Raw genomic sequence first — 21675 nt, forward strand, 5'->3', positions numbered from 1 at the left:
TCACTACACAGGAAAATCTCTCCTACCTCAGGTTTCGTGGCAAGTAAGTATAATCTCAACTGCTGGCGTTATGCTCCCTCCATACATCTCTCAAACTAAAGGTTTGTACCCAAACTGTGCTGTCCAGCAAGGGCCCGCGATCTGTCGTTCCTTATCCATTCAGGCAATTCCAGTCTATCCCCAAGATGAGAGAACCATTCAGATCTAGCCAGCAAAGCAAAACACCTTTGTATATATTGCTTTGGTCAGCAGATTCAGAGCTTTTCCATATAGGATAGTTTCTAATATGATAAATCAACATTCAGAGCTTAACAGGACTTGATAATTAGTGGCAATGCCTTATTTATAAGGACACATGCTGCCAGTATAAGAAGTGGGAAAATTCCACTCCGCCCACCCTCTCCTTGATGTGGCAGGCTCGGCATGTGATGGACGATGTATGGACGATGTACTGCAGTATTTCCGCCTGCGTGACGGGGGAAGAGATCCCCCGCGCATTATATGAAGATGAGATCTAGCCGTTCTGCTTAAACAATAAAACTGTAGCCTCATAGCCACCCCTCCCAACCAAAGATTTGGATATGAAACACAAATCTCTTATTGCAGTATAGTCCTGTAGGGGGAATTAAGGTTTTATTACCTCTCCCCTGCTGCTTCCTTTTTACCAGCTAGAAAAGTACTTAAGACAGTTTCTGAGAAAAATCATTTATTTAGGACCTAGTGCAGGTCAATGCTCCCCATTAGTTTAAGCAAAACAAACAAATAGTTACAAAAGCATGCCTGGCATCTGCTGCTTATCAGGCTACAGAATTAACTTTGGACTTGCGTAAAGGCTGCGAGGGAGCCTAATTTAGTAACTTATGGAGCCTCCAGTTCCTCCCAGATACATAGGGGGTGCAGAGGGCTGTCTGCCACAGACACTGCCCTGCCATCATAAGTCAGGCAAGGGACAATGGGTGGGCTCCTCGGAAATAGACTTTTATTCATCCGATTTGGCAGGACATAGCATTCAGAAAATAATAATTCCTATCTTTAACATCCTGGCTACTAAGCAGCAGTTTTCCCTATAGAAAGCTCTGTGGCATGGCACAGCCCTTGGCCTGCTTTGATATAAATAACTGTGGCTAATTCCTCTGCACCTGAGACGCAGGCTCTGGCTGGAGAGCGAGCCGTGGGGGAGCCTTGCTTCCTGCACTGGCTGCAGGGAGATCTGGCAGGCTTCAGACCCGCCTTCTGCTTCCAGGGACATCTTGGCACAGCTTCTCGCTCTCAGGGTTTGTGCTCCTACAGGGGTCCATGCCGCTACCTTTTAGGCTTCTGGGTCCCCTCTGGCCTCTTCCTTTCTGGAACAGAACGTCCTCCCTTCCAGATTCTTAACATTTTTTTCTTTTTTTGGAAACAGAACTCTGTGCCCCCTTGTCTCGTGCTTCTCCGCTGATGAATATGCATAAGCTCATGCGTACCCTGCTAGTGGGTGGAGGGTACTGCCACGTAGTCATCCCAAGCTGTCCCCGACGTTCTGCTCCGTTTCTCTCTCCAGTCTGCCTTCTTTATTTGCATAGGAACTTCTGATAATGGCCCCAGTGCTGCTTGCAAGGTAGTTTAAAGCTCAGGGTAGCAGGGTTTGGGCCTCTCCTGTGCGTGGCTATTATAATTCATAACCGGTGCATCGCTGGTGAACAAGAGTGCCCCCTGCTCTCAGGGGAGGGAACCCCAGCTCCTTCATTTCTACAGTAACTTAAGAGACATGTGGTGTCCTTGTTGCAGGAGCCTCTCTCACTCTACGTTATCCATGGAAATGTAATAATGTCTTATGTATTTTTTGTTCCAGAACAATTAAGGACCTTTTTGGACTCTAAAATAAATAAATAAACCTGGTTGAGTCCTGCACTTCCCTGAGTCTTGCTCAGTTCTTAGTTAGTAGCTCCTCGTGTTGAGCCCTCTTTTCTCTCCTGTAAATTTGGCCTCCCGTTGGTCTGATTTTGAGATGTTGATAGGTAATCAGAAATGCTTATAACTTCCTTTTTCTTTCCTGTGTAACTATTTATACTTTCCGTGCTACCTACATGTTACCATGCACAAGCAGAGCTTTGCTTTGTATATTTGAAAAAGTCATTTAAAAAAAAGGTTGTAGGAGACCACATGATATCTAAACGTTAAGAGAACTGAGAACTGCCAGCGGATATTCCACATACTTTGCTTTGAAGATGATCTGTGTCCTATCCTTCCATCCTCAGGCTAAAGCTATGGACAAGGGGGCATTTTATAAATTGTGCTTCTTAAAAAGGATTCAACCTTAGAGCTGGAGGATTTCTGCAGGCAATGATCTCGCATAGGTTAGATTATTGCAGGGCACTTTATGTGGGAGAGGTTCTGGGGGGGCGGCACTGAGAGAGATGGTATTACCCCTGCTCTCGCATAGGTTAGATTATTGCAGGGCACTTTATGTGGGAGAGGTTCTGGGGGGGCGGCACTGAGAGAGATGGTATTACCCCTGCTCTCGCATAGGTTAGATTATTGCAGGGCACTTTGTGGCAGAGGTTCTGGGGGCGGCACTGAGAGATGGTATTACCCCTGCTCTCGCATAGGTTAGATTATTGCAGGGCACTTTGTGGCAGAGGTTCTGGGGGGGGGGCAGTGAGAGAGATGGTATTACCTCTGCTCTCGCATAGGTTAGATTATTGCAGGGCACTTTATGTGGGAGAGGTTCTGGGGGCGGCACTGAGAGATGGTATTACCCCTGCTCTCGCATAGGTTAGATTATTGCAGGGCACTTTATGTGGGAGAGGTTCTGGGGGCGGCACTGAGAGATGGTATTACCCCTGCTCTGCACTGCTTGCCCATTCCTTGACTGGTTAGATCCCGTTTCATTCCTGGAGCTTGCACCCCTTTGTATGGGTCACTCCGAATCCTGTGAGAGGATGTGGGCTGGAACCTCATTCCAAGCCTTTACGATGTCTCCGTTTGATTCAGCCGCTCCGAGGCTTGTTTAGAGGTGATTGGGAGGTTGTGTTTTGCAAAGTCAGCAGGCGCTCTGAACATTTGACACGGGGCGATGGAGAAATAGTTTGCATCAGCAGTCGGTTTGTTAGTTTTGTGCTGGTTTTTAATTGTGATCTGCTTAGGACTAAGAATAATGAGGAATAAAAATGACTTATCCACTCTGAATTCCAGGTTGGTAAAATCCCTGTGGTGAAGATGATTAAGGCTCTGCCTTTCCGTAATTTTATCAGTGGAAAATTGAGTTGATGTAACTTGTTCTGAATATTTTTGAGGGGAGTGGTCAATCTTTCCCAGCCAAAGAATATTGCAGGATGAACCTTTTTACTGTGATTTTTTAAAATAATTCTTCTGTGCTGCCTCTTGAATTAATCATGCAGAGCGGTGTGCACCTTTGAAGACCTGCTCCAGTGCGTCTCCTGCTGCTTCCGCCTCTGCCGTCTCTTCTCTTTGCACGCGGCGCTTGGAGAATGTGAGAGGGATGGGAGAAGCGTTTTTGCAAGCTCCGAGCAGAAAGGTCATTGTAGAAAGGAGGCATTGTGTGAGTATTGTAGTGCTCTCTGAGGACAAGGCGTGGGACACAAGTCACATCAATAGGAAAGATTTACACAGAAATAATAAAAATTTTTTGAGGCCAGGGCAAAGCTTGCTGTCCCAGTTAGCAACAGGTTCAGCGACTCCAATCCAGTTTGCGATATTGAGCTAACGCAGCTGTACAATGTGGAGTTGGTCTGTAGTGCCAGAGGTGTTCAACCGCTCCTGCCGCCTCCTCGGGCAAGATATGGACAGATTATTAGGCCTAGTGATGCTGAGTGCGGAAGAGGAGCACTTCCTACATGCTGTCCTGGACCTGGTCGTACTGTTGTGCTATCAAGAAGCCTACTTTGTCTCCTCAGTCTTCAAATCTGCATCACTGTCTCCACTTCCACTTAGGAAACCTTATAAGGCCTCTGTTTGATGAAACCTTTAGGCTATTCAAGGGTTGATAAGTATCTCGTTACTATATTTCTTTTCTTTTCTGTTTGTCAGTGTGTGTTGCTTAATTTTATATTAGGAATTTTTTGCATTTATTAGAGTATTAGGAATGATGCAATTCTCTATACAGGCTATGTCCTCACTCTAGTCTACAACAATACACCATTAAACCAGCATTTGAGGAACCCAATGTTTTTCAATGAATTAAAACTTTTTTAGAAAACATAAGTGTGGGCAAGAGCCAGACGACTGTGCCTGCTATAACAGCACATTATTTTCTGATACTAATTCCCTTATGTTTTCTAAAAAACATTTAAATTCATTGAAAAACATTGGGTTCCTGATAAATTTATTTATTTTTATTTATTTAACATTTTATATACCGACATTCATGAAAAATATCATATCATATATATCGGTTTACAAGGAAGGAAAGAAATAACATAACCTTAACTAGTGGAAGTTTAAAGTTTCAATAAACAGGGGTATGTAACTGGGAAGGAAGAGCATAGAGGGGGATAGATAACTCATGAACTAATTACAACGAGGAAGAAGTAAGTGCAGGAGAGTTATGATCGTATCTAGATGTGTCTAATGTTAGCCCTGGTCGGGGAAGGCTTGTCTGAACAGCCTTCCCCGACCAGACACAAGCCCCAAGAAGCAGACTGTGGAGAAATAGACCCGCACTACTCTTGTGTGCAAAATGCAAAGATGCCAGAGATGCACATTTTCCCCAAAGCTCACAACGAAAAAAAGAATGAGCAGGAAAAATTCTGAATAATCCTGGGAGGAGGAGAAATAGCAGATATAGCATCAAAACGTTTATAGAAGCAGTATGGCCCGTAGCCTGCCTGCCCGCCCGATTAAACCCTACTCTGGCAGTGCGGCACTTTATTTCCTTCCTTTCTTGGCTGATCGTATCACTTTTTGGCAGCACATGCACACAGTCTGTTATCAGCCAAGTGATGCTGACAGCCCCCAGTATGGGAGGAGGAGCGAGAAGAGCAGTTCCTGCAGGCTGCCCTGTGGCGATCGGGCCCAGAAAGGTTATTAAAACTTCCCTATCACGGATTCAGGCTCCCACCTGAGTTGGAAGCAGAGCTGAGATTTGGTGTCCCCCAGGGGTTTTTCTCCTACTTTCTCTCCATTCCCAGGCATTACAGTGATAGTCCTCGGCTAGGGCCCAAGCACCAGCCATGAGATATCAGCGTTGCAGAACATTTAGTTCTCACTCTCCTTGTGCCCAGGGCTGTGAACAGTATCTCATGCTACATCCTGAGTTGGGAATCCAGCCCCGGTTCTTCGGCAGAGCTGCTGTGCCAGGGAATGGGAGGAAGAGTGAGGGAAAGATGGTACAAAGGCAGAGAAAATGCTATAAACAAAACCTAGAATAAGGCAGGACTTGATAAATTTTCTTTTGATCTAGGAATCAATGCTTCTAACGCTTTATGGTGAGTCCGCACCTTGGAGCAATTCTGGTCACCGCATCTCAAAGGTACAGAAAAGGGCAACCAAAATGATAAAGGGAATGGAACGGCCCTTTTATGAGGAAAGACTAAAGAAGTTAGGACTGTTCAGCTTGGAAAAGAGACTGCTGAGGGGGGATATGATAGAGGTCTTTAAAATCATGAGAAGGCTAGAACTGGTAAATGTGAATCGGTTATTTACTCTGTCAGATAATAGGACTAGGGGGCACTCCAGGAAGTTAACAAGTAGCACATTTAAAACTAATCAGAAAATTCTTTTTCACTCAAGGTCCTTAATGTCTGCACCATGAGGAGGCAGCGGGTCCACTCATTAATAACCATGGCGGAAAGCTGCTTGTAGGAGTTTTACAGGGACTGGACCCAGATAACCTCAGGTCAGTGGATGGTAGAGATAATCCACACTGGTTACAAAGCTTTCTGGCAACCCATTCTCCATGCTTTTATTGTTTCTCCTTGTTTTCAAGCCAAGCAGAAGGTGGTTCACAAAACACTATTGAAGCTGCATCTTTTAAGGGTGGCTATACCGGTACCTGCTTCGAGCAGGGCCAGGGATGCTAGTCCATCTGCTTTGTGGTACCCAAAAAAGGATGGCTCCTTTTGGCCTATTCTGGATCTCAAGGGGGTAAAGCACAGTTTGCGAGTTACCTACTTCAGTATGGAAACACTTTGCTCCGTCCTCATGACAGTCTATCAAGGGGAATATCTGTTACCTCTATTTTTGTCAGAGGCCTCCCTCCACATTCCCATTTGGCAAGAGGATTAAAGGTACCTTCAGTTCTGTAGGAGGAATTCCAGTTCAGAGTGTTACCATTTGGGGCTAGCGATTGCGCTACGCATATTTACCAAGATAATGGTGGCAGTTCTGAGATAGGAAGGCCTTATGATCCAACCATATCTGGATGACTAGCTGATCCAGGCAAAGTCCTATCAAGAGACTGTATGTACAACAGGGTGATTCACATCTTAGAAAACTTGGGTTGGATAGTCAATTTTGCAAAGAGCAAACTTCAACCTGCTCAGTCCCTGGAATATTTGAAAGCATGCTTCAACACTCAGCATGGCCAGATGCTCAAGGACGAAAGAGTGAACAAGGTGATCCTGCAGGGGTGGAGGTTGCTGGCTCTACTTATTCTGACAACTTGCAAGTCCTTGAGTTGATGGTGGCAACACTAGATCTGGTCCCATGGGCTAGAAATGCATATGAGGCCACTGCAGTCTTCACGCCTGACTCGCTAGCCTCTTTGGTGGCTGGTGTCCTCTTACCTTCTGCAGAGAGTCTGCCTAGTCACACCCTGTTGGATTCTGGTTATGACAGATGCAAGTCTGACCAGGTGAGGCTCATTGCTAGCAACAGGTGACTTGTGGCTATTGGTCTCTGGTGGAGGATTTGTGGTCTAGCAGCAGGTTGGAAACCAGGGCAATCCTTTTGGTCCTGAAACACTTCCTCTCTGTTCTTGAAATCAAAGCAATCCGGGTTCTGTCACTCAGTGTGACAGCAGTGCCCTATGTGAACCGACAAAGGGGCACCAGAAGTCAGTGGGTGTCAGAGGAGAAGACACTGCATTTCCCATGGGCGGAGGTGAATCTTTTATCTGCTGCATACATCGCAGGACAAGAAAACAAAGGAGAACTTCCTCAGCCTGACACACCTGGATTCAGGAGAGTGGGAGCTGAGTCAGGCAGCCATCCGGCTGATCAGTCAAAGATGGGGTTATCCTTTAATGGATCTAATATGATCCACCAAATCACCAAGTTCCATCGGTGGAGAGAGCTGGACACACACCCCCTTTACATCGTCCCCCCGTGGCCTTTCATGGGAAGAGTGCTTTGGTGTGTAGAAGTGGAATGCAGTTGATTATTTTGTTTTGGTCGTGCTGGATTGGCTACAGAGACCCTGGTACGCAGATCTGATGTATCTCCAGGTAGACCGTCCATTGCAGCTGCTAGGGAGCCCTGGGCTGTTGATTCATGGACCATTGGTCATGGAGGACCCATCTGCATTGCCTTATGCCATGCTCTTGAGCAGCAGTGGTTGTGCAGGAAGGGATATTCCCCTTCAGCGACTTCCACCCTTTTGAGCCCTTGAAAGACGTCAACCTCATTGGCCTACATTCAAGTTTGGCATTTGTTTTGAGGCCTTCTGTGGAGCTCTGTTGGAATCTCCCTAGCGGGCCACGATTCCATGCATCCTGGCATTTCTCTGAGGTGGGGGGGGGGGGGGGGGATTGGAAAAGGGATTCATGCTGCAATTTCTGAAGGTTCAGGTGGCAGCTAATTCTTGCTTCTGAGGGAGGCTGGCAGTGTCGAAGGTAGGTTATCCAGATGTCGCTAGGTTCCTTCAGCGGGGTTAAGAGGTTGTGCCTTCTTTTTGGTTACCAGTAATTGTTTTCATGGGAATTTAATCTGGTGTTGAGTCCTGATGGGGGCTCCCTTTTAAGCTCTTAAAGCACAGCTCCCTGAAGGATCTCTCCCTGAAAATGGCCTTTTGGTTGCTATCTGTTCCACTCATTGCATTTTGGAGCTATAGGCATTGTCTTCCCGTGATCCGTAACATAGTAAAACAGCAATGATGGCAAAAAAGGACCAAATGGTCCATCCAGTCTCCCAGCAAGCTTCTTATGGTAGTATCTGCCATGCTGTGCAGGTTACCCCCAAGTTACTCTGAAGGGTAGTAACTGCCACTCTGCAGTTATCCTCAAATCTTATAAGGGTAGCATTATGTACAATCTCTTCTTCTGAAGGTCAGTTCAATGTTCCATATCAGTTAGATGGTCTCTCTTCTGGCTTTTCACATTATGAATGCAGAGACTAATTCAAATCTGATGTCTGGATGTCCATAGGCAGTTGATTTAGATATCTGGAGGAATATCTTGGGTACTTGCCAGGTTCTTGTGGCCTGGTTTGGCCTCTATTGGAAACGGGATGCTGGGCTTGATGGACCTTGGTCTGACCCAGCTTGGCAATTTCTTATGTTCTTATGCTTTTTGCAAATCTGAACGTTTTGTAGTTTTTGGGGGACTGCGTAAGGGAGAAGCAGCTTCAAAGGCCACTCTGGCATGCTGGATAAGAGGCAATTTTCTTGGCTTATGTGCTAGTTGGCAAGAGGCCTCTGGAGTTGGTTCGAGCACATTCCACAAAAACCCAGTAGTAGTCTTGGGCAGAGGTGCTGGTGCTTACACCTGCAGATATTTATAGGCTCATGGTCCTTCTTACATACATTTGTGAAACATTACCTACTGAATGTTTTGGCCAAGGAGGTTCTCAAGGGGGCCTTTGCCCTTCCCACTTGGGTCAGTATGGCTTTGGTATTTCTACATGTGTAGGATGAGATGGAAGGAGAAATTTTCCTGTTAATTTCCTTTCCTTTAGTCCTGTTACACCAGTCCAGGACCCTCTTGGGAAACAAGGCCAACTTATATCAGGTGCTAGGTGTTTCTTCTGTCTGTTGCCGAGCTGTACATAGTTGTGACCTTCTTCCTGTCTTTTTCTCTGTGTTCAGGATAGGTTAGAGACCACAGAGTCTTCTCAAGTTCAATTTATATTTGTTGCTGCTATTTTAAGTTCAGTTTTTGGATCTGATCTGGAGCTTTGTCACTGGTATATACTGGATGCCTTCTGAACTGTATCTCCCTTAAGTAAGATGTTACTTAAGGAAAACCGTGTTCTTTGCTTCCATCTGCTGGTAGGGGGAACAAACAACCTGCGAGGCCTGTCCTGATGTAACAGAACTAATAGGAAATTTAACTTCTCCTCTTCTAACATCCTGGTGGTGTTGATCAGCCCCCAGGATCAATCCCTGAAATACTCTTTTTTTTAATCTTTCCCCAGTAAATTTCATTTCATCCCTTTCCACTGATCTAAGCTCATGGTAAGGAAAACCCAGTTATTCCCAGTTCTGCTTGCTGTGGTATCCCAGTTCCTGGCAAAAAAACAGAGAAAAATAGGCTGTATTTTCTAGTTTTCCTGCCATCATATTTCTATTTAGTCCTCCCATCTATACCAACTTGTCAGTTTTATAATCCCTACCACTGCCTGAGGTCCCCTGTGCTTGTCCCATGCTTTCTTAAGTTCAGATACTGTCCTGGTGGCCTCTCTGTAAAGAAATACTTCCTTAGGGTTTCTCCTGTCTGCCCCTTTTCTCCTTTCTTTTGAGGCCCATCTTCTGTATTTAAACATGTTTAAATCTTTTTTTCCCCACAGTCTTAGTAGCCACCCTTTGGACCAGTTCACCTCCTATACTGTGTTTTTGTAGCCTAGGAGCATGACTGATTTTTTAGCATTAAATCTCAATTGCCAAACTTTGGATAATTCTTTAAAGTTCTCTACTTCGTGCCACATGTTTTCCACACCTTCCTGGCTGTCTATCCTCTTGTAGTTCTTGGTATCAATTGCAAAAGCAAACCTTTCTTGACAGTCCTGCAATATTGCTTACAAAAATGCAGAGAAGCAGTTAGTGGGTCAGTTCTCGAGGCAAACTAACGACTCCATTTATTGCTCCCCTTCATTGCCTGCCACTCAGCCAGTTTCAAATCCAGGCCCACACCAAGGTCGCCTATAGGGAAGCAGGTGAAAGGCCTTACTGAAGTCAAAGTAGACTGCATCTAATGCGCTCTGGCCACCCAGTCAGATTCATCTGCCGAGACTTCCCTCTGGGAAAACCCTGTTGTCTTGGATCCTGCAATTCTTTGGATTCCAGAAATTTCACTCTGCTTTAGCAGCGATTCCACAGAGGTCAGACTAACTGGTCTGTAGTTCCCAGCTGCCTGCTTACTTCTAGGAACAGGAACCAGAACGGACTCTAAAGAAGCTGCCAGGACATCTCCAAGTTCCTCCGCATCCCATCCGGCCCCGTCTCATGACCACAATCTTCTGAAAATGGATTCAGCTTTTCTGCACTTCTAATTTTGTCTGTTTTCTGTGGTTCCATTCCTGGCCCTTCCTCAGTGATCGCTTAACAGAAATATTAAGCAATTTGACCTTTTACTCATTGCTTTCTACATTCTCTTCCCGACTCTCGGTGCCACATCTGCACTTCCTCCTGTATCTAACACATCTAAAGTTTTCTCCCCAACTTTACCATTTTTGCTTCCGTGTGCATCTTTCTTCTCTTGACCACTTTTCCTAGCTTCTATTGGCTTTTCCAGATACTGCGGTCTCTTGTAACTTATGAATATTAACCTTTCTTTTCCTTACCTTTTTAGCTGCTGCTCTAAAGGAAAAACCCCAAAGTTGCTGCTTTCCTCTTACCTATATTTACTTTCCTAACAAAAAAGTTAGTTGCTTCTAGTTTTCCTCATTCCTTTTGTACTTCCCCTAGATTTTCCCATCCAGCTAATGACTCCTTGAGGGGCTCCCCCCATTTTAACAGTTTTTCTGAAGTTAAGATCCTTGCCCTAGAATGAACAATCACTGCCTGTGCTCTAATACTAAAGCACAGTGTCCAGTGGTCACTGCAGCCCTGCTTGATAGGTCATCAAACACTGGCTCCATTGGTAAGCACAGCGTCCAGTGGTCACTGCAGCCCTGCTTGATAGGTCATCAGAAACACTGGCTCCATTGGTAATACTAAAGCACAGCGTCCAGTGGTCACTGCAGCCCTGCTTGATAGGTCATCAGAAACACTGGCTCCATTGGTAATACTAAAGCACAGCGTCCAGTGGTCACTGCAGCCCTGCTTGATAGGTCATCAGAAACACTGGCTCCATTGGTAAGCACGGCGTCCAGTGATCACTGCAGCCCTGCTTGATAGGTCATCAAACATTGGCTCCATTGGTAAGCACAGCGTCCAGTGATCACTGCAGCCCTGCTTGATAGGTCATCAGAAACACTGGCTCCATTGGTAATACTAAAGCACAGCGTCCAGTGGTCACTGCAGCCCTGCTTGATAGGTCATCAGAAACACTGGCTCCATTGGTAAGCACAGCGTCCAGTGGTCACTGCAGCCCTGCTTGATAGGTCATCAGAAACACTGGCTCCATTGGTAAGCACAGCGTCCAGTGATCACTGCAGCCCTGCTTGATAGGTCATCAGAAACACTGGCTCCATTGGTAAGCACAGCATCTGTAGCTCCCTCTCCTACCAGCTTACAGCATACTTCTTGCATAGAGCCCAGGATCTCCCTGCTTCTAGAAGACTGCAGCTGGGATGTCCCAGTCAACATCTAGCAGATGGAAATCCCTAATTTATTGCAACTTCATGAATATTCTCCATTAAATCCCTATCCATGTCTTCTGCAGCAGTGGAACATCCATTTATATTAATTTAATTTTAATTTTAAAAACTTTTCTATACCGTTGTTTAGTACAGCACCATCACAATGGTTTACAGTTAGGCACAAATATGTTTGGTTTGGTTTTTAAATTATCCAAAAAGGTGCCAGTATTATACGGTTACATAGTTCAATAATATACTCTAAATGGGAATGGGTGTGGTTACCATTTATGATTGTTAGTGTAATCATATGTTTATACTGTCTTTCTAATATAATACTTAAATATGAGAAAAAGTAATAAAAATAAGCAACTCTGCATTTTATACTGGTGACTTTCAGCTGTTTTTGTGTTGTTGTTCCACTAACTCACTGTGAAATGCTTTTTTGAAGAGCCATGTTTTTAAGCCTTTTTTGAAGAGTTTTAAATCTTTCATTAGTCTTAATTCCAGGGGTAATGTGTTCCATAGTAAAGGTCCTGCCAAAGATAGTGCTCTGTCTCTGACTTGGGTCAAGTTAAGTCACAGAGCTGCCTCCTCATCTCAATAGTTCTTCTGTTCTGATGCTTTAGTTTTTCTTTTTATATATAGCACATTCTTCCTTCCCTTTCTTCCTATCCTATTCTTCCTGAATAGGTTGGAACTTGGAATAACTATTTAGAAATATTTATAAATCTTTCCAGATTTAAAAATTGCTCAGTGATGTACAAAATACTTCTACAGATTTCATCAATTATAACACACAAGTGAAGGTAGTAATCATAGACCAATTAAAAGGACATAAAAAGAACTATATCCTAATCATGGTTTTCCATGTACCATATTTCCGAGAGCCAATACCTCCAAGGCTCTCTAGATCTGGAACTTTATTTCCGGTACCATGTGGAAGAAGCTACTCTATCAACCTTGTACTGGCCCTGGGTGCCTTAGTCTCCTGCATTTGCATTCCATTAACCCTGCACTTTCATTAATGAATGGTGAGGTTCCTTTTGGCATTATGGAATGACATCAAGGTGACTCTAAGGTTTAGAGATGAGAAGATAAGTGCTATGCTAAGTTATCGGCAGTTCGAGCCTAGCATCCTATCTCGTCAGTGGCTGGTCCAGGTCTTCTGCAAGTAGTTGGCAGATCCCATTCCTGTCCATTTCCAGATGTAAGAGGTGGCGATCTCTAAGTTCACCTGGAGGGCAATTGTTTAAGGACTGTTCTCCAGAAACTTGTCCAACCCTTAATTCAGCTATACTATTAACCTTGATCACATCCTCTAGCAACGAGTGACATGGCTTAACTGTGTTCTGGATGCAAAAATACTTTGTTTTGAATCTAGCAGATTCATGGAGTGTCTATTAGTACTACTGGAAAGAGTAAACATCAGTTCCCCATGTACCTTTTCCACCCCACTCATAATTAAACCTCTATCATGTACGTCCTCGCTCATCTCTCCAAGCTGAAGAGCCCCAGCTCGCACTTCCATTACCTTTGCCGTGGTCTTCCGCACGTTTTCTAGTTCAGCTGTTTTATAAATGGAGTGACTGGAAGTGCAGGTGCACCATGGCTGAATAGAGGCAGTACATGTTCTCTTCTATTCCTCGTTTCTATTCAGATCGTTCCTAACATTTCATTTGCTTTTATCCTGCAGCTGCAATCTGAGCTGAGGATTTCATTCAAAGTGACTTATGCGGCTAAGTATCGGCCACCGAATATGTACCTAAGTTCAGCGGCCGCCGTATAATCTACACTCCCAGCGTAGAAGCCGGCATCGTCTACCTGCAGTTGGGATTACTTTTCCCTCTGTGCATCACATTGGATCTGAATGGCAGATGAAATTTAGTCTCCCACCAGTTCCTCAGTCTTTTTCTGAAATCCTGTTTTTTTGCCAAGTTACGGATGCTCCCCAGGCTCTAACCTCTTGCTTCCCTGCTAACAATTTTCTGTATGTTCTGCAGGCTTGACTTTTAACTGGGTTAGATGTTTGCAATTTACTATGTATTGGCCGCCTGACTAGCTACTTCCACATTTTGTAAATAGTGCAGAACTCTGCTGCTAGAATCATAAAAAGTCTTGGCCCTCATGATCTTATTACTCCAGTTGTACAATTTCTTCGTTGGCTAAGATAAAATCGTGGTACTAGTTCACAAGTTTTTAATTAATAAGACTATTCCTTGGATAAATTCTGTACTTCAGGTTTATGGCACCTTGCTTCCTTCTCATTGAGAAGAGATCCTAGCTGCTTTATTAGATGAGGCTCAGGAGCAGGCTCTCTCTGTTGTGGGGCCATCTTTAACCCTAACCAGCCATTGATTGAATAGGATTGCTTAGGCCTAAAGCTGTCCAGCTTCATGTGGCCGGATATCTTCAGAGAGATGCAGGTAAGTAGTGCACCTCTAACTCCACGTCACAGGTCTCCCAGCTAGATGCTCACCCCGCTGACCCAAAACGTTGTCTCAACCTAAAAAGCATTGAAAGCTACAACAGGATCTCTGCTGACCTGGGCTCCCCCTCCCTTCCTGCTATAAATAAATACCTGCCCCTCCTCCCCCATCCCAGGCAGACCCCTCTCACCCACCACTTACCTTCAAAACTGAGCCCTTTGCCCATGCTGGGATCAATGTGCTATGTGATCCTGGCGGCTTCCAGAGTTGGTTTATAGAAGTTCCTATTTTGTTCTGGGTGGATTACAGCAAAGTAGCACAGGATGAAAACATAATCAGTAAAACCTATGAACAATAAAGCAACAAAATGTGTATAAAACAATCTGATAACAGCAAAGTAGCACAGGATGAAAACATAATCAGTAAAACCTATGAACAATAAAGCAACAAAACAAATGTGTATAAAACAGTCGGATAACTTCTAATCTTTTATAATAAAAACAAAAAGCATAGAATCTCAAAGCATTAAAAACTAAGAGACAACGAAGACCTTAAAAGCCTCACTAAATAGATGTCTTGAAAGCTTTCTGAAATAATCTGTAATCTGATATTGAGCAGAGCTGTAAAAGCAGCAGAGGGGGGCGATGCAAGGAAAGGCCCAGCGCTCGGTACGTGGCACTAGCACCAGGGATTGATAGTAAATGCCCTCAGCCACCAGCTTCATCCATAATCCGGGCCCTAAGCAATGCTGGAAGTGGCTGGGCATCCTGGCATGGACAAGGTAATGGCTGGGGCTGTTGCAGGGGTGCAGAAGGGATCATTTAAAGAGGGGGCGGCCTGACTTTCAGTGCCTTTTTTTAGGGTGAGGCAGCAGGGAGGTGGTGGAAGATTTGGGGCTCGGGTAAGTAGCGAGTTATCTGGCCACATGAGGCTCTGAAGCAGGTCGAAGGCTATCCGGCTGAACCCCAGGACACCCCTTTTATATCTGGCTAAGTTACAGCGAGGATAAGTGGCTGAAATTGCCAAATTAGGCATTTAAATGGCTAACCTTTCAGTTATCTGTCTAAACGACTTCTGAATTATCTACCCCTCTGTGTCTGAGCAGAAAGTAATTGAGATTCCCAGAGGTGTAACTGCAGTGTGAGGGCGGTGTTTTCACACTATCCCCGGCGGCACGGGAGGAGCCGGAGTGGGAGTGCGATGTCACCTGAGGGCAGGTCAGAGGGGCAGTGCTGGAGTGTGTCTGCATCCTGCCCTGCTTTGCCTCTCCTCTCATTCCTGCCACCTCCTCGTTCACGGGCAGAGCCCTGCCCAAGGTGCCAAATCCCTGCTGAGTACAAACAGGTCTCCCCCTCCTGTCCAAGAAAGAGAGATGTGGCGAGCCCAGCCCAGTCCTGCTCTGCCTGTTCTGCAGATACCCAAAACGATTCCTTACCTTCAGGGTGTCTCTACCTACAGCTCCTCTTTCTGTGCCGAGCGACAGGAAGAAGGTTGCCAGGCCTTGCTGCTGGCCAAGTTGCACGTTTTATTGAGATTTGTATTGTGCAGGTCCTTCCTGCTGCCCAGGGAGCTCTCATCTTCTGTTTCTCAGGCCTGGCAGTGCATGGGAGCCCTGCAGTCTCGCTGCTCTTTCTCCTCTTTCCCTGAGCACTAAACTGGTTTTCTTGCTCCTTGCTTTGGGGGAAGCCTTTCAGCTTTGGGAAATGTGCATCTCTGATATCGCAGGAGGAAAATCCCATTTCTTTCTCTGTGGGCAGACTCTCACCTTGGGCTGTGCAGATTAATCTTGGTCTGAGGGTCGGCCCGTCCTGTACGAGTCCGCCTAGCTTCTTCCCAGGAGCAGGTGTATTCCTCTTCCAGGTCACTCTGCTTTCTTAGGTAGCAGGTTTACTCGTTTGTGCTGTTGGATTTAATGCTGGTTTGCTAGGCTAGCTTTGCCACATAGGTCCTGAGCTTTGTTTTATTTCACGGAGAGCCTGGTAGCTTGAGGCAGTTTTGTGTTTTTTGCAGTTACGGAGGTGACATCAGAATTATTTACTTTTGCATGGTAAGTAGTAAGGGAACCGGCCTGCATTCCCTGTAAGAAAAAGCCAGAATATTGAATGTTTATAAATAAAACGACTTGTGGTTTGTTTGCAGACGTGGAGGTGCATGCAAGCCACGTTCATTATACATTTATTTATTTTTAACTTTTATATACCCATATTCCTGTATGGATACTGATTAGGCTAATTCCTATTACCCCGTTATGTAAAATCATTGTGCACCCGATGTGCACATTTTTACCCTCAAAACTTATAACACCAGTCCCGGAGCTGGCGTTAAGTCTTGAACAGAAAATACTGCTTTTCTGTGGCTTCTCCAACTTGTGGCAGTAAAAAGTCAGAAGAACCACAGAGCAGCAATGCAAAACAATAGTTTTGCCAGCAGTCGGGTTAGGAAAATGGATGCTCAGTTTTGAGCGTCCGTTTTCCTAACCCGGGCACCAGATCGCAGGGACGCACTAGTGATGCTCAGTTTATCCCTTAGTGTGGTGGCTCATTTGCATGTTGCATTGAGCGCCGTGCGGGCATTTTGGTAGTGCATGGGCCTCTTGCTGTCTGTGTGCTGGTCTTGTGACAATCAGTGTTTCTTTTCCAGATTCCTGTAGGGCTCTAGCACCTCTGTGCTTGAGCAGCCTGCTGGGGGAGGGTGGGGATGGGACCAGGGAGGTCAGGCCCATGTGGGTGCGGTGTCTTGATGGATAGTAGGATATGCTGGGTGTGCCCTGGCTTTGTTGTGAAGCTGGTTTCACTGGTGCAGTTACTGTTTGCTGTTGGCAGAGGAAATGTGAGTCACTCAGGGCGGGACCAGCATAGTTTGCTCCCTCAGCTTGCAAGATTACTTCTGCCTGCAGCAGGTGAGAGTACAGCGGGGCAGAGCTCTCTTCTCATCCCAGCAGCAGCCAGGGACACGAGACGCAGAGCTTTCCTCACTCCTCTTCCAGCCTTCGTCTACAGCAACAGGTGAGGCAAGAGTGGCAGTGCCTAGTCCTGGTGGGAAGACACCTTGCATTGCCTCTCGGCTGCTATCCTGTTGTATGTTTAAGGACAGACACATCCGGTTATCTGGCTGCACTTAGTCACTGCCATTCAGCCGGGTAACTTCTGACTTTTCGGGCTGAGTGACGGCTCTTTGCCTTATCCAGTTAAGTGGCAGTGAGCAGGAAACGTTTTGCTTTTCTTAGGGCTGGGAGTACTACTTAACGTCCTTATTTGCATGGGATTTCCCTGTGAAGGCGCTAAGTAGTGCTCAGGCTTTGTGATGCACATTTTGTGAGCAGGGTAACTCCAACCCCCCCTATTTGAGGGCTGGACATCAGAGAAGGAAGAGATTTGATGTTTAAAATGTTTACCTATTGTGATGTGATGTTTCTTTCTCTGTGTTTCCTATCAAGAGAATTATCTCGTTAGTTTGTAAAAATTGCATAAACATAAAATAAAGTCCTTGCTACATCAGCAATAAGGTTTATGCTCCTAAAATGTGTATTTTAAATGAGGGTTCAGCTCTGCATTTGGCTGTTGATGTGGGCTTCCACTGCGAGATTTAGGGTCGAGTTGAAGGCTTGGGCGTCATACGGAGTGCATGTGAGACGTTGTCACTGCAGATTGTATTTAATGCCAGGGCATTGAGGCCTAACTTGCAGTGGAGTAGGAGAGATCTGCACATCTTTGGTATAATTAGTGTTGAAATGAGTTTGGGTGGCTGTGAGGTTCCCCTACCCTATGTGACATGAACATGGAGAGATGTCTTATTGAAACACATCTGGGCTGCCTGTGCTAGTCCTGAAGGAGAGTGTTAAAGAGTAGGTGAAGAGAATTTAATAAAGAAGTATTGATTAGTGGTTTATATATCTCTCACACCTCTCTCCAGTAAGAATAAGGAAAGATGTATTGTGTGTGTGTGTGTGTGTGGATAGCAGGGTGAGACTCTGTCATGTATTGTGGGAAGGGGGAGAACTTGATGTACATGGGCGGGAGTTATTCTAGGGTAGGAGACCTCCTCCATGGGTTACTCACAAGGCTTGGGAGATGGGGAAAGAAGCCACGTTTTCCTCAGCATCCTGAAGATGCTTGCAGTGTGTGGCCCCAGTGAGCAGGGAGAGAGTCTTTTTGTCCTGCTCCTACAAGATCATGCTGGAGGAAGGGGCAGGAGTATTGGTGTAGTCTCTTCCTCAGTCTTTCATTTCATTTCTACCTATCTCTGGTTTTGAAGTCCTCCATCCTAACTCTGTCCCCACCAGCAATCCATCAAGAACTGAGCAACTTTCCTTTTACTGTCTTCAGCTCCTCACTGGTACTGCCCAGACCTGTCCTCTGGCAGTGGACTACGGCTCAAAGACTTTTGTGGGATGCAATCTCTTTATTATCCAGTAATGCTGATTTTTAAAATTTGTATTGGACTCTTTGCACATCGGAGCCCACTTGCTTCCCTTATGTTCTCAGCTGTCTCAATAGTGCTGCTCATCATTCTCCTTTCCACCCTGACCTCACAGCTCATCACTAGGTTTCCTCTTGCCTTAATCACAGCTTCTGGGTCCTGCCTAAGAGCTGCTCTTCATGGGATGTTGCTGTTCTTCAGGACTCTTTTCTGGGTCTCGGGGACCTTCTCCTCATATTTTGGCTGCTCTTTTATGCTTACCTTTACCAGTGATACTTAAATATTTTTCTCCCACCTACCTCGCTAAGTTTCATCTTAATGCTAGAATGTTAGGAATTATTTGGAAAGGAATAGGAAACATCTTTGTATAGATCCATCGTGCGACTGCAGTTCTGGTTGCACATCTCAAAGACGTAGGTACAGAGAAGGAAAGCAAAAAGATAGAGGCTGGAAAACCTCGGGTAAGGAGAGAGACTAAACATGTTAGGGGATAGGATTAAAACTTATAAACTCACGAGTGGGGTGGAAGGGTAAATGGGGACAGTTATTTACCCTTTCAAACACTAGAACTAGGATGCTCCACGAAACTGGCAGCAAGCAGATTTAAAAGAAATTGTAAAAAGTATTTGCTCACTCAGCACACAATCAAGCTATGGAAATCTGCTGCCTGAGGATGTGGTCAAGCTTCAAAAAAGGATTGGATAAATTCTTGAAGGAAAAGTCCATAAAACAGTTGTTAGGCTTGAGAAAGCCAGCGCTGCTTCTTCCTGGGAGAATGATCAACTATTGGGGCTTTAATGGGCACTTTTGACTGTGGCTGGGCTCAGTGACCCAGCAAGGTATTTAGTTTTACATATTCCTGAACCCCATCTAACACGGACAACCTGGACTCTTCCAGAGCTTAATCCTCTTTAAACTTTCACCATTTAACTTGGCTAAAAGTTGGGGTGTAATCATTGACCCAGCACTCTTCCTGCCAGTCTCTTATTTCTAGTTTCTATTCTTCTGACACTTCTGCATGCTGTCCTCTTCTTCTGATTCTCGTCTTTACCCTCTGCAGCTTCATGGTACTAGGATGTGGCAGTACTGACGGAGGTAGGATGCTGCTGCTCAGATTCTCCTTCTCATTACCGGAGACAATTCCCTGCTATGCTCACATAGGTGAGTCCAGGACTCTACCTGCTCTCCCTCTACCAAACACGTGCTGGCCCTTAGATCAGAAGAGCTGCCATGCATAGAGTCCAGCATCCCGCCTCCCAACAGAGGCCAATCCGGGTTACCAATAGCCGGCAGATCCCACAAAGTAGACGAGTTTCTTGTGGCTTCCCAAAATCTACCTGGCCTACTGATGGTTTATGGACGTTTTCCTCCAGAACCCTTTTCAAAGTAGCTTTCTTAGATACCTTGAGAGAATCCTCCAGCAGCAAATTCCACAACTTAAGTGCCTAAGAGAATAAATGCTCACAGGACAGCAGGATGCCAGTCCTCACAGATGGGTGACGTCATCAGATGGAGCCGGCATGGAACTTTGATCTCAAAGATTCTAGGACTTCCAAACATGCCCTACTGAGCATGTGCAGCTGAGGTCATCACCCTGGCCCCTGGGCAGAGTCCCTCAGTCTTTTTTTTTTTTTTTTTTTCCCTTTTCCCCATGGAGCCGTATGGTCTTGAGAGACTAATGTGTTATGGTATTTAGTTTTGCTCTTTCCTCTCAGTTTTGTAAGTGATTTTTTTTTTTCTAGAGCTGCAGCTGTTTTCCTTTCCTTTCCCTTATGGTAATTCTATTTTCTTTTACTCTTCTTTCCACTGTCTGCCCAGCTGCATGGCGTTCCTTAGTCGCTGTGCAGCCTGGCAGAGTCTAATGCTATTCCTTATTAAATACTGCACCTGCAGTTTAGTATCTGTGTCCTCTCCTTGCTCTGTTTTTGCACCTTTGTCAGATGCTGGCAGGACTGATGGAATGCAGTCCATGGGTGATCTGTGTAGGCCGCTGAGCCTGGGGCCTCACCTGAGTTCTACCCGGGCAGAAGTTCATGTCATTTCACCGCTCGGCATCGATGGAGGTTTGGACAGTGAAGAGATCAAGGGACCACACTATTCCTGTCGGGAGGGGAGAGCTCATTCAAAGGAGCCTTGGACAACGTAGCCTTTCCTCCTGCTTGCTTGTGATGAGTGTGGTCTCCTTGAGAGAGAGGGTGAGCAGCAGCCATGTCCAGTAATTGCCTGTGCACATCTGTGACCAGTGCCCCAATGATCTGACACATCAATGTCAGGAATGTGTCAGGGACCAGGACTGCCATTGAGTGCCATGGTCACCCTTGATGCTGTTGAGTTGCCAGGGTACCCTCTATGCCATAAGGGACATTTAGATTTATATGCCACTTTTCGCAACGCTTCAAAGTGGATTACATTCAGGTACTGTAGGTATTTCCCTATTCCAGAGGGCTTACAATCTAAGTTTGTATCTGTTTGTATTAAGTTTGACATGTGGGCACCATCAAGCGACGTGCACGCTTCGAGCACTCTGGCTCAGCCTTCTGTGCCGTAGGCATCTTCGGGCACTGTAGAGTTTCAGTGCACCGGCGGAATCTCATCTACCTTAGCATCATAGAGTGCCTTGGGCCCTGATGTGGAGGAGTAGCAGCGCTGACCTCTAGTGTCAGACTAGGACTGCCATTGAGCACCATAGTCTCCCTAGACACCATCAAGGTGCGTTGGGTAGATGCTTTCTACAGTGACAATCACCATTGAGTGCCCTGGTCACCCTCGAGGTCAAAGACTGGAACTCCTGATAGCCCTTGGGTTACAGGGGTGTTTTGGCCATGGACGAACTTAATTCTGTCAAGCGCTGGAGTCTCCATCTACTCAAGGCATCCAGGCACAGTGGTCCAGTACCCTAGAGGCTCCTTTGCAGTGTCCAAATGGGGCATCATGCTGTCCTATCTGGCCTACAGCTATTGGCAAAATGAATGCAGATTATCTCAGGGGCCTTGAGCTGCTGGGATCGGGGAGCATTGGAGGCCCCACCTGGCTTCATGCACCATCTGTGCTAATGAGCACTACGGTTGCTGTCGAGGCTATCATCGGCCGTAGCTGCTGGCAAGGGATGCCATCAAGCTCGCAGCATAAACACCCTTGGATGTATAGGTGAGCCAAGAGGAACCATCGATGGAGCTGGCAGTCACCAGTTCCTTTGGGCATATTTGGGGCCGCAG

General features: G+C 45.8%; 1 protein-coding gene across 2 annotated transcripts in view; it reads left to right on the plus strand.

The window, feature by feature from the left end:
• Positions 1-5730: 5730 nt before the first annotated feature.
• ELOVL1 (ELOVL fatty acid elongase 1) overlaps positions 5731-21675 on the plus strand; it is an 80396-nt gene continuing 64451 nt past the window's right edge. The window contains exon 1 of one of the 2 annotated variants that reach the window (XM_029618985.1): positions 5731-5836. The gene's annotated coding sequence lies outside the window, so the exon portion shown is untranslated. Of the gene's footprint in view, positions 5837-16917; positions 17047-21675 lie in introns of those variants that run through there. The other variant, XM_029618986.1, reaches the window with a different exon arrangement.

The sequence above is a fragment of the Rhinatrema bivittatum genome, chromosome 10 (assembly GCF_901001135.1).
Source record: "Rhinatrema bivittatum chromosome 10, aRhiBiv1.1, whole genome shotgun sequence".
NCBI lineage: Eukaryota > Metazoa > Chordata > Amphibia > Gymnophiona > Rhinatrematidae > Rhinatrema > Rhinatrema bivittatum.